Here is a 17,203-nt window from a genome sequence, read left to right as displayed (position 1 = left end):
GAACTCAACATCCAGGGTTATTCAATTTTCAGGAGAGATAGAGAGAAAGGAAAAAGAAATGGGGTAGCATTAAGGAGGAGATTAACACAATAGTAAGGGAGGATGTTAGCCTGGGAGGATGTGGAATCTGTATGAGTGGACTTGGGAACACCAAAGGTAAAAAGACATTAGTGGGAGTTATGTACAGACTACCAAACAATAGTTGTGATGTTGGGGACTGTATCAAACAGGAAATTAGAGATGTCAGCAGTAAGGCGACAGCAGTTATTATGGGTGACTTTAATCTACATTTTGATTGGACTAACCAAACTGGTTGCAATGTGATGGAAGAGGATTTCCTGGAATGTATGAGCGATGGTTTCCTTGACCAATGTGTTGAGGAACCAACTGGAGAGCAAGCCACCCCAGACTTGGTATTGTGTAACAAGAAAGGATTAATTAGCAATATTGTTGTGTGAGATACTTTGGGAGAGAATGACTATAATATTCGTTCTATAATTCTTCATTAAGATGAAAAGTAACACAATTAAATCTCAAACTTGGGTCCTGAACTTAAAGAAAGCTAACTTTGATGGTATAAAGCATTCATTGGCCAGGATAAACTGGCCAAGGATACTTTAGGGGTTGATAGTGGATAGGCAATGGCTGACATTTAAAGAACACATGGATGAACTTCAACAATTGTAAATCCCTACCTGGTGTAAGAGTAAAACAGGCAAGGTGGCTCAACAATGGCCAACAAGGGAAATCAGACCCAAAGAGGAGGCAAATAAATTGGCCAAAAGAACACAAACCTGAGGACTGGGAAAAATTTAAAATTCAGCATTGGAGGACAAAATGTTTAATTCAGAAAGGGGAAATAGAATATGAAAACAAGGTTGCGGAAAGCATAAAAACTACCTACAAAAACTTTTATAGACGTGTGAAGTGAAAAAGACTGGTGAAGATCAATGTAGGTCCTTTGCAGTTAGAATCAGATGAATTCATAATGGACAACAAAGAGATGACAGACCAGCTGAACAAATGCTTTCGATCTGTCTTCACTAGGAAGGACACAAATAATCTTCAGGAAATGCTAAGGAACAGAGGATCAAGCATGAAGGAGGAACTGAAGAAAATCCTTATTAGTCAGGAAATGGTATTCGGGAAATTGATAGTATTAAAACCTAATAAGTCCCTAGGGACTGATGCTGTCCTTCCATATTACCTAAGGAAGTGACCCTAGAAATAGCAGATGCATTGGTGATCATTTTCCAGCATCGTGTAGACTCATGAAGAGTTACAATGGACTGGAGGGAACTAATGTAACTCCACTCTTTAAACAGGAGGGAGAGAGAAAACGAGGAATTATAGGCCAATTAGCCTGACATTGGTGATGGGGAGAATGCTGGAGTCAATCATTAAGTATGTAATAACTGAGCTTTTGGAAAGCAGTGACAGAATCAGTCCTAGTCAGCTTAGATTCACCAATGGGAAATCATGCTTGACAAATCTTCTGAAATTTCTTTGAGGATGTGACCAGTAGAGGACACAATGGTGAATCAGTAGATGTTGTGCATCTGAACTTTCAGAAGGTTTTGACAAGGTTCCACACGAGAGTTTAGAAAGGAAAATTAAAGATCATGGTATCGGAGGTAATGTATTGGCAGACAGAAAGCAGAGAGTTGAAATAAACATGTCCTTTTCAGAGTGACAGGCAGTGATAAGTGGGGTGCCACAGGGTTCAGTCCTGGGATCTCAGCTGTTCACGATAAACATTAACAATTTAGACGAAGGAATTGAAGGCCATATTTCCAAATTTGCAGATGACACTAAGCTGGGTGGTAGTGTGTGCTGTGAGAAGGAGGCTAAGAGGTCTGCAAGGTGGCTTGGACAGACTGGCTGAGTGAGCAAATATTTGGCAAGTGCAATATAATGTGGATAAATGTGAGGTTCTCCACTTTAGTCACAGAAAAACAGGAAGGCAGATTATTTTATGAATTGTGGTAGTTTAGGACAACACAAGGTGTAATGAGACCTGGATATCATGGTGGAACAGTCACTGAAGGTTGACATGCAGGGGGTGAAGGCTGTGAGGAAAGCTAATGGCATTTTTTTCCTTCATGGCAAGATGATTTGAGTAAGGATGTCTTGCTGTAGGTGTACAGGGCTTTGGTGAGGCCACACCATGCATGATGTTTTGGTCTCCTAGCCTGAGGATGGACATTCTTGTTATTGAGGGAGTCTAACGAAGATTCACCAGAATGATGCCCAGGATGACAGGGCTAACATATGAGGAAAGAATAGATCGACTGGGCTTGTATTTGTTGGAATGTAGAAGACTGAGAGAGGATTAATCTAAGTTTTTGTTTATTCATTCATAAGTTGTTATGCACTTCAGAACCAGTGTGGGCAATTAAAATGAAATCCTAATGTGTAGTGAAGTGCACCAAAAGTCCAATATCTGGGGAACTAAGTCTGACTCCAAAATTAAAACAGTATACAGTAAATATGATATACTGTCAGCTTTTACATCTCTGTTCAGAAGTCAGCCTTGTCAAAATTAACTGCAATGTTGAAAGAGTGCTTACATAGAAAGTTTAATATGGAAAAATAAAGCAAACTTACACAGTTTGTGTTGACGTTTATCTTGTGGATGTAATTCTCTATGTTTGATAGATCCTTTTTGATTTCTTCAGATAAGGATAGTTTTTTAAAACTTTTTCCCAGATAACAACGATAGAACCCCAAAGCCTTCTTCATCACAGTACATTTGCCCTTGCTCTGGAAAGTAATCGTGAACATTTGATGATACAAAATGACCGAGGGATCTATATCTAACAACATCAGACTTTTTTGAGCATAATTAAACTTACTGTCATATTCACAAAGTCGCACAATTGTGGTAGAATTCGCTGATTGGTGCCTCTGGCCTGGAAAGGTAGAACAGTGAGAAAAGCTGTTTTCCTCCATGTGCAAAGAACCATTCTTTAACCAAGTGGTTGTTAAAAGGCAAAGAACACATTATTTTTTAAAATTCACTTTACACACAAGGAAAATGTTCACCCATCGAGAACATAACTGAAATATCCAAATGCACTCCATAATCTCAACATTGAAAAAGACTCTGGACTAAAATCACGTTGTTTTAAAAATCAATTTTTCATTTTCTTTTCCCCTGAAATTCGAAATGTGATTAAAATCATGCTGGAAGATAAATCAAAGTGACTCACCTGCTTGCTGACCCTTTCTACACACGAGCAAAAGTCTTTGATCAGCTCATCTTGTACTTTGGGTTTGCAGGGCGACACATGGTTTCTTACAATACCCAGGATGGAAGCCAGTAGGAGGCAAGCAGCCAGTGATAACATGCTATTATATACAACGGTTCTGTCTATACACTGTCTCTTTCACCAACAGCGATTTGGAAGCCTGTGACTTCTCTCATTTATAGACTGGGATAGCAAGGGATTCTCCCGCTGTGTCGCATTTTAGAAATATGGTGTGTTCAGATTCCCCTTCCCAGCACACGCACAGGAATGTGGGGCAATTGCTTAAAAATTTCCGTTTCTTTCTTCTCTTTAATTGCAGCGGAGTGATGGGGAGAGCCCCTTTCACTTATATAGGTCACCTTTAGCTGGCCCTGTAACTCAAAAGGTATTTGGCGTGGTTAAGAGTTTGAACACAGAAATCACAGAGAGTACTCCTTGGCGTGGTGTCAAATAATCATTTTACTACTGAAAGAGAAGTGAAAGTTATATAGTTGCTAACTATATCTGAAGGTAATTGTCAACAAGATCTTTATTTTGATGCTGGCTATAGATATCAGTAATATGCTCGGTGTGATTTGTTTTCAATTTAATCTGTTTCATCTCTTGATCTATGTGTTGCTTCTTTATGCTGTTGCCTATCTTAATCAATATACCATTTAATTCCTGGAGGTGTTCATTTCAAATTCCAGTTGAGAATAGTTAAAGACAAAGAGTTGTGATTTGGCATTTGATGATGTGTGATTCCTGTAAGGAATGAACTGCCAGAGGAAATGATAGATGCAGTTACAGTTAACATATTTATAAGACATTTGGGCAGGTACATAAAACAGAAAATGTTTAGAGGGATAGGGACCAAATGCAGATATATGGGACTAGTTTGTTTGGGAAACCTGGTCAGCATGGACAAGCTGGACTGAAGAGTCAGTTTTGTGCTGTATGATTATATGACTCTATGTTATACCGGTGGCTTCCAAACCTCCTTAATATAAGCTTTATCATAACCACCTCCTAACAGGGCTGGAGTACAATAAACTAGAGAGAAGATCTTGACATTAGTGTCATGTGGTGCTTGGAAGATTAAGTTATTGATGTAAAGTTTTCAATAAGGTCTTTAGTCATTGAAACAAGTACTACAGGGTCATTACATTCATTGTATATTACACAATACTTTAACATAAATTCAGACTTTACAACTGCACCTAATGATTTGGCCAGGGATCTAAACATAATGTAGATATGAGCTCAATGTTTTAGGCCTTTGACAAATCCACTTTATATGATGCCTCATTTTATACATTTCTTTCACTACCTTTATCTATCAATCTACACAATTTTCTATTACTTAATTATAGAGATGTTAATACATACCACCAGTGCAAACAGAAGATTCTGGGGAAATGCTCAGATCAGGAAATAGAAAGTGAGAAAAAAATTGATCTTCTTCCAGATTGCAGGCATTGATTAATGGGGTAACACAGGTATCAGTGCAGGGTCCATAGTTATTCACATTATATATAAATGACCCAGATGCGAGAATCAACTGCAAACTTTCCAATTTTGCTAACAGCACCTGGCTGGGATTGTGAGCTTTAAAGGAGGATGCAAGGAGACTTCAGAGTGATTTAGACAAGTTGAACAAGTAGGCAAATACATGACAAAAGCAGTACATTGTGGATAAATGTGAATTTATCCACATTAAGTGTGATAAACAGAAAAAGAATTATTTAAGTGTTGAGGTATTGGGGAAGTGTAGATGTACAGATTAATCTGGGTGTAGTTGAACAACAGTCAATGAAAGTAAACAGGCAGATGCAGTGAGACATTAAGAGATCTGACTGAAACATACAAAATTCTAACAAGGCTGGACAGACTGGATGAAGAAAAGTTGTTTTCTCTGGCTGGGAAGTCTATAACTCGAGACACAGTCTCAGCATACTGGGTAGTTCATTTAAGACAAGCATGAGGAGATATTTCTTCGCTCAAACGGAAGTGAAACTATGGAATTCTCCACCGCAGAAGGCTATGGAGGCAAAGTCACTGAATATATTCAAGGAAGAGATAGATTTTTTTTATTTTAAAGGGATCAAGCGGTAAGGGGAGAAAATGGGATTAAGGAATTGTGATAGAGAATCAGCCGTAATCATGTAGAATGTTGGAAGAGGCTTGAAGAGCCAAACAGGTACTGCTCCTAGTTTCTGTTTCTGTGTCTCTATCAGGCAACATTTGTGGAGAGGAAACATAAATTAATAATTCATAACCTTCTAACAGAGCAGTTACTTCACCCTGAAACAGGCTGATTGCTGCATGACAGCTCTTCCCAACAGATTTGTGATGTTTTGTGTTAACTTATACGTACCTGATTAACCCTTAGCTTTTGCCTGTTACTAAAAAAAAGCAATCTATCATCAGTAGAATGCAGGATAGTCTGATTAACACTTAAATCAAAAGCACAATAAATTTAAATAAAGATCTTACAAACATGTATAGATTCAGTAGTAATACTGCTCAATAGTAGAAGAGATGATGGCCGAGAGGTATTGTCCTGCAACTATTAATCTAGTGACCCAGATGATGTTCTAGGGACCTGGGTTCAACTTCCACTATGGTAAATGATTAAATTTAAATTCAATAAATATCTGGGATTAGGAATCTAATGACTTCTATAAATCCATTGCTAGTTGTCAGAAGAGCCCATCTGGTTCACTAATGTCTTTTACAGAAGGAAACTGCCATCCTTACCTGGCCTACATTTAACTCCAGATCCACAACAAAGTGATTGATTATCAACTGCCCTCTGGGCAATAAATTCTGCCTAGCCGGTGACACCCTCACCCTGTTAAAGAATAAAAAAGAACTCCAGGATGCTCATAGCATGATCTGTTGCTTGTGATATAGTTCTTCAAAAACTAAACTATTGATCCTTCAAGTAATTGTACCACTTATGAGTAGCCTCACAAAGGTAGGACAAGAGTGTAGAATTGGCCCAGTTCAATAAAACTCTGTGACCTTGAAGATCCTGATAATTCTTATAATCTTATTTACACCTTGCTTTTGTCTTCATTTATTAGATTTGTTTAATGAATGTCCTTTCCTAATTACTCCCTCCTCATTTTCTTTAAGATTCTCTGTAGTCTTGACTAAGCCTCTGGGCACCCCATTTAATGTTTCCTTTTTTGACTTGGCATCCATACTTTGATTGTGTCTTGGGAAACAACTTGCACTAAATTAAACACATTAGGTAAATGCAAGCAGTGTAATCTAGTAATCTTACTAGAAATACCTTACCCATGTAGTATAGCAATAGTGTGAATGACAGAAGACCTAGGTTAAACTCTTGGACATATATTCTTATCCATTTATTGTTACTGTCTGCTTTTTTAAAAGCATAGCTATTGCTAAGATCATGTGAGGATTTGTGGTGCGTGTTACAGCTATGTTGGAACATTAGGCCGGGGACAATGTGCTCCAAAAAGATGAAGCAAAATGGCTATCTTTGCATGCAGAATGGTCAAAGTAAGTTATTGCTTTTCTCTTCAAGAATGGAGTAAATTTGAATGAATTTGAGGTTTCCCTGAGGGATTTTGCATTAATTATGTATCCACTGATTCAGTAGTACCATTCATCTGGCATCAAATTTCAATTCAGTATGGTCGTTAGAGAGGTTTTTAAACTTATTAGAGAGGGGAAAGGGTTTGAGAGATGAGAAGTACAAGTGCACGGCACTATGAACTGCACCTACATTGAGAGTGCCCTATCTCCAATTTGCAGAGTTCGTTATGAGAAATGGCCTCCACACTATGAATGTTAAACTGAACTGTGGCATTAATGCCAGATTTTGGAGATCCCTGCCAGATATTTTGGGAGCTGACATGATGCTTACATGCAAGAGTAATCACAGGTTCTGCCTCTTTCCAAGGTCCTCAGACTGTACAGGGAAGGTCGCTTGGAAAAAGGGCTACTTCCTCTAAGCATGGCTCATAACAAAGGTGGAAAGCTACTTATGCTTCCATCATATCCATAGATCTCCTTAAGAAGAGATCTCATTTTTCAACAAATCTACAAAGCCTTTCAGTACAGCCCAGGAAGTGTTTATACATCATTGTGGCATGCCCATCACAACTGGAGCTGACCAAAGGGAGACATAGAGCAATAGCAATCTTCTGAGGATGAAAATGATCAGGGCCTTAAATGGGACGCACATCCAAAATAGCATTGAGTGTTAGAAGCAAGGAGCACCCAATTGTAAAGTGCTTCCAAGAAGATTTCAGCAGAGTGAGATGCTTCAGCCAAAGCTCAACTGCTCCACCACTTTTTCTTCCCTTTCTCTTTCTGCTAGTGCCATTTTTCTCTTTTTGTTTCTCTTCGAATCCCGGCCTCCAGCGACAATTCTCCACTTCCTCTGGGTCAGTGGCTTCCCATAGCGACCTCCCAGCCTCCGCCGAAGCAGTCCAGGTGTGGGTTTCTCCCAGCGTAGCATAGTGGCCTCCCGGAGTAGCCTCCCAACATGGTGCAACAGCCTCCGCAGGTTGGCGTGGTGACCGCCCAGCCTGGTGCAATGGTCTTTTCCATAGGGGCCTCCCGGCATGGAGTGGTAACCTCCCAGAGTGCCTCTCAGCCTGGTGCAGCAGCCCCCTCCCATAGAGGCCTCCCAGTATGGCGTGGTGACCTCCCAGTATGGCATGGTGACCTCCCAGCATGGCATAGTGACCTCCCAGCCTGCTGCAACAGCCTACCGGTATGGCGTGTCATCGGTGTGGACTGGAATCTAGGCGCCAGCGTGGTTTGCTGTACTGAACTTGTACTTCTGTGATGCTGGACAATTTATTTCTGTATCATCTAAATCTTGTGACTAAAGAAGTTATGCCTAGGTACCTAAATCAGCACTGTAATTGGCGACATTTAAATTTTTAAGTATACTCATTGAGTATATGTGACAATAAAGGCTATTTTATTCTATTCTATTCAAATCCTTGATCACTTTATATGTATGAATTGAAGGTACTTTCATTGGAAGCATCTTTGATCATTGAGCAACATTGTGGCCCCACATCTCAAAATCACATGCAAATGTTTATAGGGCTTTTTTTTTTGCAATCCTTACATTTTTACATGGTTAAAAATAGGTACAATTTTCCTATACTTAAAATAATATGCAAATATTATCACAGAATCAACTTTCAGTTTGACTGTGCAGAAAATCATACAACTATTGACACCTTCTTGATCAAGATGGTGATAACCTCAGGAGCAGGTTTGTGTATAATAGAAATACATACAAGAGCTGTGTTATTGTCTGGGCTCATATTAAAGGTGTATCCATGATACTTAGTTGAAGTAAATATAAATTGCCATACTCTAAATAGTTCAAAATATTACCTTGATAAAATATGCAGATAGGCCTTGAATTTCTTGATCTTGTGACACTGTTATTTTTATTGACCATGTTGTGCCCATTTTCCAGCATTAAATTCCCAGGCAACCATAGTGTAAGTGAGTTACACTGTTACTTACACATCTATATAAATATGGGTTCAGTGCCAATATGCTCAGTGAAAATGTGGAATATTGATTATTATTGAATCAGTCCTCATTCCGGTGAGTGATGGTTGCAGATTTCCTGAACTGATATTAGAATAATGGTGTTGAATGGACCCTTGGTCACCTTATCAATAAGAATATAGTTCACATGTAATTCTCAGTCTGAGAGGACCATAAACACTATTGTGGATCTTCTCTGCAGTCTGGACATATAGGAATGATTTAATAGGAGACTTTTTAATACACATATTGATAAAAGTAGTTCTTGACATTTCATCCTGAGAAATCAATTATCACCGTAGTCAAATCAAATGAAAAATCACTAATTCAGCTGATTTAAAATGTGAAGATATTTAAATTGCTGCCTTCAAAATAGTGACTTGAAATTGCTGATTTTCCTTGACATCATTAACATTTAAAACCCAGCAAACATTTACTGGCTAAATTTCGTGCCTATTGTTTAGGTAAAGAAATTTAAGTGCCTGCATGCGCCTGTGATATAATTAAAATTTGTATTTTTTTAAAGATCTGAGCCTTTTGTATGTAGATTCTAATAAATTAATCTGTAAATAAATGCTTTTTAAACTTGAATTACCAATTTGAGATATTTCTAAAAATGTAATGCACTAACCAAGTGTGGCCATAAGTGTGGTCAATTTTCAGCAACTGATAAATTCAAATCAATGAATGGATTTGAAGTTCAGTTTCTATAACTCAGCTAACAACAATATTGGCCTGAGTTATAGTCAACAGCAAAGGATTAGTGCTTGTACACTATACTGTCAGGCACTCAGAGTTAGTGTGGGTTTCTGAACATAAATCTGCTATCACCCTGTGGTTTAACCCAGTCCAGAATTTCATACAGAGTATCTTTGGCATCAATAAATGGAGCAGGCAACATTAAATCTCTTCAGTCAACTTGATTGCAGATTCCTCACTGAGGCCAGCAGTAGGCAACACACTCAAGTGAGAAATTATAGATCTGGATGCATGCTGTGAGTTATACCACTTAAAAATGACAACGAGTTGGGAATCTGATTTCAACCCTCCCATTTCAGCTTTCACCTGGCCAAGCCTAATGATAAGCAGGAACCCCATGCAGATTAAGTCATTTCAATGTTACAGTAAAAACTTAACTCCATTTTAACTGAGCCAGGATGCTTATTTCTAACCTGGGGCAATTTTCCAAGTTAACCAAGTAAAGTGAATAGTAGGACGTGCTTCTTCAGTGAAACTGACAATCTACTAAAGCTTTGATAAGTGAAATTGAAGACCTCAAGTTATGGCCAGGTGGGAGGCTGCTGTTCAAAGACTTGGTCTGTCAGAGAGATATCTATCTGCTTGACAGGTAACTGACAACTCATCTTTCCAGCATCACTCACCTCCAGCTCCACATTTCTCTTGCTCATGATCACTTGGGCAATGGAGCAACTCATTCAACTCCATCTTCACCTCCAGTCAGAAGCAAGAGCAGAAACCACATCATCACAAACAGCAACTGCAGTTGCAGAGATACACAAGCAACATAGCTTTCCCCTAGGTCACATGCCCCTTGGAAGAAAGGAGAGAGACAGACTTCCAAATGGAAGGTACAGATAGAAAATTAGTTTTCCCAACATGTCTGAGCACTACCTCCTTAGGAGTCTCAGATTCTCACAACAGGTCACTGCTGACACCAGCAACCGTCTGGAAGACATCCTTCTTCCCAATGAAGCAAGTGTGCATTGTAGTGTCAATGGTCAATAGGTGTCTGTCACTGGTGAGTGCTGATTTTAAAGGGGAGAGGGTGGTGGTACGCAATCACAGTTACCTCATAATGGATAATTTATAGCACTTACTGAGAGTTTTTTGGGAAGCCCCAGATTCAGTACAGTAAATTTGTTAAATAGGCAACTAAATAGTCTTCTGTGGCTATCCCCATTTCAAACAAGTATACTGTTTTGGAAAATGTAAGGGGTAATGGATTCTCAGGGGAATGTAGCACAAACAGCCAAATTTCTAATATCGAGACTGACTCTAACGCAATGAGAGTTACATAGGGTTCCAAGAGATCAATTGTATTAGGGGACTCTCTAGTCTGAGGCACAGACAGACATTTCTGTGGCCAGCAATGAAAATCAGAATGGTGTGTTGCCTCCCTGGTGCCAGGATCAAGGATGTCTCAGAGAGGGTGCAGAATGTTCTCAAGGGGGAGAGGGTCTAGCAGGAGCTCATTGTACACATTGGAACCAATGACATAGGAAGGGAAAAGGTTGAGATTCTGAAGGGAGAATACAGAGAGTTAGGCAGAAATTTTAAAAGGAGATCCTTGCGAGTAGTAATATCTGGATTACACCCAGTGCTGCGAGCTAGTGAGGTGGGAATAGGAGGATAGAGCAGATGAATGCATGGCTGAGGAGCTGGTGTAAGGGAGAAGGATTCACATTTTTGGATCATTGCAATCTCTTCTGGGGTAGAAGTGACCTGTACAAGAGGGACAGATTGCACCTGAATTGAAAGGGGACTAATATACTGGCAGAGAGATTTGCTAGAGCTGCTCAGGAGGATTTAAACTAGTAAGGTGGGAGGGTGGGACCCAGGGCGATAGTGAAGAAAGAAATCAATCTAAGACTGGTACAGTTGAGAACAGAAGTGAGTCAAACAGTCAGGACAGACAGGGATAAAGCAGAGAACAAGGTCGGACTGATAAATTAAACTGCACTTATTTCAATGCAAGGGTCCTAACAGGGAAGGCAGATGAACTCAGGGCATGGTTAGGAACATGAGACTGGGATATCATAGCAATTACCGAAACATGACTCAGGGATGGACAGGACTGGCAGCTTAATGTTCCAGGATACAAATGCTACAGGAAGAACAGAAAGGGAGGCAAGAGAAGAGGGGAGTGGCGTTTTTGATAAGGGATAGCATTATAGCTGTACTGAGGGAGGGTATTTCCAGAAATACATCCAGGGAAGTTATTTGAGTTGAACTAAGAAATAAGAAAGGGATGATCACCTTTATTATTATTATTGTATTATTGACCCCTTAATAGTCAGCGGGAAATTGAGAAATAAATGGTGGGCGGCACGGTGTCACAGTGGTTAGCACTGCTGCCTCACAGCGCCAGAGACCCGGGTTCAATTCCCGACTCAGGCGACTGACTGTGTGGAGTTTGCACATTCTCCCCGTGTCTGCGTGGGTTTCCTCCGGGTGCTCCGGTTTCCTCCCACAGTCACAAAGATGTGCGGGTCAGGTGAATTGGCCATGCTAAATTGCCCATAGTGTTAGGTTAAAGGGGTAAATGTAGGGGTATGGGTGGGTTGCGGGTCGGTGTGGACTTGTTGGGCCGAAGGGCCTGTTTCCACACTGTAAGTAATCTAATCTAATCTAATCTAAATTTGTAAAGAGATCTCAGTTATTTGTAAGAACAATAGGGTGGCTATGGTGAGGGATTTTAACTTTCCAAACATAGACAGGGACTGCCATAGTGTTAAGGGTTTAGATGGTGAGGAATTTGTTAAATGTGTGCAAGAAAATTTTCTGAATCAGTATGTAGATGTACCTACTAGAGAAGGTGAAAAACTTGACCTACTCTTGGGAAGTAAGGCAGGGCAGGTGACTGAGGTGTCAGTGGGGAGCACTTTGGGGCCAGTGACCATAATTCTATTAGATTTAAATAGTGATGGGAAAGGATAGACCAGATCTAAAAGTTGAAGTTCTAAATTGGAGAAAGGCTAATTTTGACGGTATTAGGCAAGAACTTTCAAAAGCTAATTGGAGACAGACATTTGTAGGTAAAGGGACAGCTGGAAAATGGGAAGCCTTCAGAAATGGGGTAACGAGAGTCCAGAGACAGTACATTCCTGTTCGGGTGAAAGGAAAGGCTGGTAGGTATGGGAAATGCTGGATGACTAAAGAAATCGAGAGTTTGGTTAAGAATTAAGAAGGAAGCATATGTCAGGTATCGACAAGATAGATCAAGTGAATCCTTAGAAGCATATAAAGACAGTAGGAGTATACTTAAGAGGGAAATCAGGAGGGCAAACAGGGGTCATGAGATAGCTTTGGCACATTGGCTAAAGGAGAATCCAAAGGATTTTACAAATACATTAAAGATAAAAGGGTAACTAGGGAGAGAATAGGGCCCCTCAAAGATCAGCAAGGCGACATTTGTGTGGAGCTGCAGGAGATGGGGGATATACTAAATGATTATTTTGCATAAGTGTTTACTGTAGGAAAGGACATGGAAGATATAGACTGTAGGGAAATAGATGGTGACATCTTGGAAAATGTTCATATTACAGAGGAGGAAGTGCTGGATGTCTTGAAAAACATAAAAGTGGATAGATCCCCAGGACCAGATCAGGTGTACCCTAGAGCTCAGGAGGAAGCTAGGGAAATGATTGCTGGGCCTCTTGCTGAGATATTTGTATAATCAATAGTCACAGGTGAGGTGCTGGAAGACTGGAGGTTGGCAAACGTGATGTCACTATTTCAGAAAGGTGGTAAGGACAAGCCAGGGAACGATAGACCGGTGAGCCTGACATCGGTGGTGGGCAAGTTGTTGGAGGGAATCCTGAGGGGCAGGATGTACATGTATTTGGAAAGGCAGGGATTGATTAGGGATAATTAACATGGCTTTGGGCGTGGGAAATCATGTCTCACAAACTTGATTGTGTTTCTTGAAGTAACAATGAGGATTGATGACGGCAGAGCGGTGGACGTAATCTATATGAAGAAAGTAAGGTCAACAGATGCTGCAGATCAGAGTTGAGTGTGTGTTGCTGGAAAAGCACAGCAGGTCAGGCAGCATCTGAGGATCAAGAGAATCGACATTTCGGGCCAGAGCCCTTCATCGGGAATGAGGCCGATCATCACCAATTCCACCCCTTTGGTAAGTGTCATCTCCTTTGTGGACGTCACTACTGACCCCATAACCACTCTTGCCACTGTCTCCACCCCCACCTCAAACTTCAGCCCCACTCCAGGTCCTAGCTTCTATCCCACCTTGAATTCCAACCCCACTCCAGGTCCTAGCTTCTATCCCACCTCGAATTCCAGCCCCACTCCAGGTCCTAGCTTCTATCCCACCTCGAACTCCAGCCCCACTCCAGGTCCTAGCTCCCATCCCTGCAGTGCCTTCACCATTTCCCCCAGACCTCTCCGTCACTGAGGACAAACGTTTAGTCCTCAGTAAAGGCCTCACGTTTATCCCTCTACGGACCCAGCTTAATGAGTTTGACACACGCTGAGACCGTGAATGTTTCTTCCGCCACCTCCACTTCCATGCCTCCTTTTTTAACCAAGGTACCCACCAACCCAGTGAGGACCACATCTCCTGCCTCCAACACACCCCATCCACCTGGACACCCCGTGCTGGCCTGCTACCTGACCTTGACCTCTTCATTTCAAACTGCCGCTGTGACATCGAACACCTCAACCCATCCAACCACCTCCCCCACTCCAACCTCACCCTCACAATGCTCAGCCCTCCACTCCCTCCACTCCAACCCCAACGCCAACCTCACCATCAAATGAGTGGACAAAGTGGGTGCAGTGGTAGTTTGGCGCACTGACCTCTACACCACTGAAGCCAGGTGCCAACTCAAAGACACCTGCTCTTACCACCCCCTCGACCATGACCTCACCTCCCATCACCAAACCATCATCTCCCAGACCATGCACAACCTCACTTCAGGGGATCTCCCACCCACAGCTTCCAACCTCATAGTTCGGGAACCCCGCACTGCCCAGTTCGAATGCCTATCCAAGATCCACAAGCCTGACTTCATCGGCAACCTACCGTCTCAGCCTGCTTCTGCCCAACCAAACTCATCTCCACCTACTTCTATACTGTCTTTTCCCCCCAGTTCAGGAACTCCCCACTTACGTTCAGGACACGACCCACGTTCTCCACCTCCTCTAAGACTTCCATTTCCCTGGATCCCAACACCTCATCTTCATCATGGACATCCAGTCCCTATACACCTCCATCCGCCATGATCAGGGCCTCCAAGCCCTCCGTTTCTTCCTCTCCCAACGTCCACACCAGTACCCTTCCACTAACACCCTTATTCGTTTGGCTGAACAGGTCCGCACCTTCAACAATTTCTCATTTTAATCTTCCCAATTCCTCCAGATGAAAGGGGTAACCATGGGCACCCGCATGAGCCCCAGCTATGCCTGTCTCTTTATCGGTTATGTAGAACAGTCCATCTTCTGGAGTTACACCGGCACAACTCCCCACATTTTTCTCTGCTACATTGATGACTGCATCGGCACCACCTCGTATTCCCACAAAATTCATCAATTTCACAAACATTCCACCTCGAGCTCAAATTTGCCTGGACCATCTTTGATACCTCCCTTCCCTTCCTAGACCTTTCCATCTCCATCCATGAGGATCAACTCAACATTGACAGTTTTTACAAATCCACTGACGCCCACAGCTACCTGGATTAAACCTCCTGCAAAAATGTTATCCCGTATTCCCAACTCCTCCGCCTCCGTCATATCTGCTCCCAGGAGGACCAGTTCCAACACAGAATACATCAGATGGCCTCCTTCTTTAAAGACCGCAATTTCCCCTTCCACGTGATTGAAGATGCCCTCCAATGCATATCACTCCACATCACTTATCTCCGCTCTCGAACCCCACCCCTCCAACTGCATACATAGACAGAACACCCTGGTGCTCACCTTCCACCCCACCAACCTTTGCATAAACTGCATCATCCACCGACATTTCTGCCACCTCCAAACAGACCCCACCATCAGGGATATATTTCCCTCCCCACCCTTATCCTCCTTCCGCAAAGACCGTTCCCTTCATGACTACCTGGTCAGGTCCACGCCCCATAACAAGCCACCCTCCCTCCTGGCACCTTCACCTGCCACCACACGAATTGCAAAACCTGCGCCCACACCTCCCCCCTCACCTCCATCCAAGGCCCCAAAGGAGCCTTCCACATCCATCAAAGTTTCACCTGCACTTCCTCACATGTCATTTATTGTATCCATTGCTCCCGATGCAGTACCTCCACATAAATCACATCATCCACTGACATTTCTGCCACTGACAAATGGACACCACCACCAGGGATATAGTTCCCTCCCCATCCCTATCTGCTTTCCACAAAGACCGTTCCCTCAGTAACTACTTGGTCAGGTCCATGCCCCCCCAACAAGCTGCCCTCCCCTCCTGGCTCCTTCCCCTGCCACCGCAGGAATTGCAAAACCTGCGCCCGCATCTCTCTCACCACTCCATCCAAGGCCCCAAAGGAGCCTTCCACATCCATCAAAGTTTCACCTGCACTTCCTCACATGTCATTTATTGTATCCATTGCTCCCGATGCAGTCTCCTCTACAGTGGGAGACTGGATGTAGAGAGCTTTAGAGGACATCTCCGGGACACGCGCACCAAGCAACCCCACCGCGCCGTGGCTGAACATTTCAACTCCCCCTCCCACTCTGCTGAGGACATGCAGATGCTGGGCATCTTCCATCGCCACTCCCTCACCACCCGATGCCGGGAGGAAGAACGGCATATCTTCCACCTCGGGACCGTTCAACCGTAGGGCATCAATGTGGACTTCACCAGTTTCCTCATTTCCCCTCCCCCCACCTTACCCCATTTCCAACCTTCCAGCTCAGCACTGTCCTCATGACCAGTCCCACCTTTTCAATCTTCCTTCCCACCTATATGCTCCACCCTCCTCTTGACCTATCACCTTTATACCCACCTCCATCTTCCTATTGCACTCTTAGCTACATTCTCCCCAGCCCCATCCCCCTCCCATTTATCTCTCCACCCCAAGGCTCCCAACCTCATTTCTGACGAAGGACTCCAGCCCGAAATGCCAAATCTCCTGCTCCTCAGATCCTGCCTGACCTGATGTGATCTATATGGACTTTAGTAAGGTGTTCAAAAGGTTCCCCATGGGAGACTAGTTAGCAAGATTAGATCTCATGAAATACGGGGAGAACTAACCATTTGGATACAGAACTGGCTCAAAGGTAGAAGACTAAGAGAACTAAGGGGCTAGTACAAGTCATAGAGATGTACAGCATGGAAACAGACCCCTTCAGTCCAACCCGTCCATGTTGACCAGATATCCCAACCCAATCTAGTCCCACATGCCAGCACCCGCCCCATATCCCTCCAAACCGTTCCTATTTATATTCCCATCCAAATGCCTCTTAACTGTTGCAATTGTACCAGCCACCACCACATCCTTTGGCAGCCCATTCCATACACGTACCACCCTCTGCGTGAAAAAGTTGCCCCTTAGGTCTCTTTTATATCTTTCCCCTCTCACCCTAAACCTATGTCCTTTAGTTCTGGACTCCCTGACCCCAGGGAAAAGACTTTGTCTATTTATCCTATCCATGCCCCTCATAATTTTGTAAACCTCTATAAGGTCACCCCTCAG

The sequence above is a fragment of the Chiloscyllium plagiosum genome, chromosome 19 (assembly GCF_004010195.1).
Source record: "Chiloscyllium plagiosum isolate BGI_BamShark_2017 chromosome 19, ASM401019v2, whole genome shotgun sequence".
Classification (NCBI taxonomy): domain Eukaryota; kingdom Metazoa; phylum Chordata; class Chondrichthyes; order Orectolobiformes; family Hemiscylliidae; genus Chiloscyllium; species Chiloscyllium plagiosum.
Note: the sequence above shows the minus strand (reverse complement) of the source record.